Source organism: Zingiber officinale, chromosome 11B, assembly GCF_018446385.1.
Source record: "Zingiber officinale cultivar Zhangliang chromosome 11B, Zo_v1.1, whole genome shotgun sequence".
Taxonomy (NCBI): domain Eukaryota; kingdom Viridiplantae; phylum Streptophyta; class Magnoliopsida; order Zingiberales; family Zingiberaceae; genus Zingiber; species Zingiber officinale.
In genome coordinates this window covers 46,184,358-46,187,876 of record NC_056007.1, presented here as the reverse complement: position 1 = coordinate 46,187,876, position 3,519 = coordinate 46,184,358, and positions in this window count along the sequence as shown.

Genomic DNA, 3,519 nt, shown 5'->3' with positions numbered 1-3,519 from the left:
TCTAGGATATAAAGTGCATGAAAAATTTTATTATAAGAGCAAACTAACTAATACAATTTATTGCATGGATTTAAATAAGACAATCTCATAATCATGAAGCAAATAATGATCTGAAGTACTAATAAAATCATGTTTATGTTGGTTAGTCCTAGGAAAATGTACCGATTCCACTATATAAAAATTTTGTACAAGTGTCGAACCTTTCCTTAAATAACCTATTGTGTTCTTTAGAAGTTAAATTAGTAATCACTGATGGAACTTAACATCATTGATTCCAAATTAACTTATCTGTTCTTAATGGTTTAGATTTGAATCGCAAGCGGAACTTAAAACTATTGATTCAAATCCACCTATATTATTAATTCCATTAAATATTAATTTCCAAAATTAGCTTCCAGGACTGCATGGCGAGGCACATGGCCTTCTTGGATATGGGAGCAACCACCACCGCATAGACAAAGCCTTTTAAGGAAACCTAATACTTAATTTCCTTAAATAACTCTAGGTTAACTAAAAAGAACAATCGAATCACAAATTCGAAAAAGAAGAAAACATAAACTCGAAAAAACTAATTCGAAGAACTAGATCTAATTGCCTCTTGTATTTAGAATTCTTACAAAGAAAATAACTAGTATGATGCGGAAGAAAATTACTAGTTATACCTTCTCTTTATAAGCTAATGACCTCGAGATCTTCTGTCATATTCCTCTCCTTGCCTTGGATGTCGTGTGGGCGATGATCATCCAAGATGAACACCACCCAAAAGCTTCTTCCTCTACTTCTAAAATCCGGCCACCACCACTACCAAGGAGAAGAGAGCAAAAGGGAAAGAGAAGGGAGAGGGAGGGCCGACCACTAGAGGTTCTCCAAGCAAGAGAATAAGAATTGTTCTCTCTTGAGGCCTCCTCACCCCTTCTTTTATATTACTTGCCCAAGGAAAATAAGGAAAAAAATTTTACAAAAAATAAAATCATCCTCTAGTTTTTCCTTTTTCCTTTTTATTTTTCCTTTTCTTTCCTCTTGATTGAATCAATCGCCAACATTAATTTTATGATGATTTTTTTATTTTAATTATGGCCGGCCCCTTGCTTGGGCACCAAGCAAGGTGGCCGGCCACCTCATCAAGTGAAAAATGGAAAAATAAATTTTTAATAAAATTTTATAAGCCATTATAAAATTTTACAAGCTCTCTCCTAATTTCCTAAAGTGGGAGTTAAAAAAGGAAAGTTTCTAAAAATTAAAACTATATTTTAAAATTTAAAACTTCTCTTATAAAATTTCCTTTTTTAACTTGATGATAGAAAATTTTAATTTTAAAACTTATCTTCCTTTTTTTCTTAAACCATGAGGATGGTTAAAAAAGGAAAGTTTTCAAACTTTTAAAACTCTCTATTAAAACATGTGGCCTAATTCAAATAAGGAAAGTTTTAGAAATTAAAATCTCTCTTTTAAAACTTATAATTTTCTACAAAGAGAAGATTTTAAAAATTCAAAACAACCCTTCCTTTTTGAATTATTATGGTCGGCCCCTTCATGCTTGGTCACCAAGCAAAGGGCCCCGAAGAGCCTTACATTTGGATAAACTTTAGGCTATAATGAGGCTACGACAGTGACCTAGAGGAGAAATTGGTTTTGGCCTTCCGATGAGATTGAGTATCTCATGCTCGCCCCGAACACACAACTCAAGTTCATCAATAATAACTCATTCCACTAAAGAACTATTATCACACTACCGCACCAATCCCAAATTATATTATGGGCTACTTCTTATCATGAGTGTGTTAGTCTCCTTGTATTTAAGATAACGAATGTCTACTAATTAAGTAAGTTACTAACAACTCACTAAATTAATATCTATCTCCGAGAGTAGTACCACTCAACTTCATCGTTATGTCGGACTAAGTCCACCGCAGGTTTTAACATGACAATCCTTATGAGCTCCTCTTGGGGACATTCTCAACCTAGATAACTAGGACACAGATTCCTTCTATAATCAACAACATACACTATAAGTAGTATCATTTCTCAACTTATCGGGCCTATTGATTTATCGAGCTAAATCTCACCCGTTGATAAGTTAAAGAAATAAATACTAAATATATGTACTTGTTATTATATTAGGATTAAGAGCACACACTTCCATAATAACCAAGGTCTAGTTCTTTTATAAAGTCAGTACAAAAAGAACTTACCTAAAAATGGTCCTACTCAATACACTTAGAGTGTACTAGTGTAATTTATTAGTCAAGATAAACTAATACTTAATTACACTACGACTATTCCTATGGTTTGTTCCTTCCATCTTAGTCGCGAGCAACTATTTATAATTTATAAATAACCGATAACATGATTTTCTATGTGTGACACCACACACCATGTTATCTACAATATAAATTAATTGAAAAAATTACATTTAACAAATAAATGTATATATTGACCAATGTGATTCATTTATTTCAAAAATAAATGTTTAAAAAAGCTAGGCTTTTAGTTTACACTCTAACAATCTCCCACTTATACTAAAAGACTAAGCTGCCATATCTGTTGCCATACATCTGATTCTCATCCCTTCCACATGCCGATCAAAAGCTTTCGCCGGAAGGGCCTTAGTGAAAGGATCTGCCAAGTTATCCTCTGATGCAATCTTGGCGACGACAACTTCTCCTCGCTTGACGATGTCTCATATCAAGTGGTACTTGCGCTCTATATGTTTACTTGCCTTATGGGCTCATGGTTCCTTCGAGTTTGCAACTGCACCGCTATTATCACAATAAATTGTGATGATTTTGGGCAAACCAGGAATCACATCTATGTCTTAGAAAGTTCCTGGGTCATACAGCTTCTTTGGCTGCCTCAAAGGCTGCCACATACTCAGCTTCCATGGTTGAGTCCGATACGCATTTTTCCTTAACACTCCTCCATGCAATGGCTCCACCTCCTGGAGTAAACACATAGCCTGATGTAGACTTACTGTTGTCCCTATCTGATTGGATGTCCAAATCTGTGTAACCTACAGGAAGCAAATCATCTGCCTGGTAAACTAGCATATAGTCTCTAGTCCTTCTCAGGTACTTTAATATATTCTTTATCGCAGTCCAATGTCCTTGTCCAGGGTTACTCTGATATCTGCTAACCATGCCTATGGCAAAACAGATATCAGGTCTCGTACACAATATAGCATACATAAGGCTTCCTACAGCCGAGGCATAAGGAGCTATCTTCATGTCCTCTATCTCCTTTGATGTCTTCGGAGGCATCTCTTTAGATAAAGCTACTCCATGCCTAAAATGTAAGAAACATTTCTTGGAGTTCTACATGCTAAACCGAGCAAGGATCGTATCTATATATGAAGCTTGAGATAGGCACAATATTCTTTTCTTGCGATCCCTTGTGACTTTGATCCCAAGAATGTGTGCACATTCTCCTAAGTCCTTCATATCAAATTTTTTGGACAACCATACCCTTACGCCCGATAATACCTTGACATTGTTGTCAATTAACAAAATATCATCTACGTAT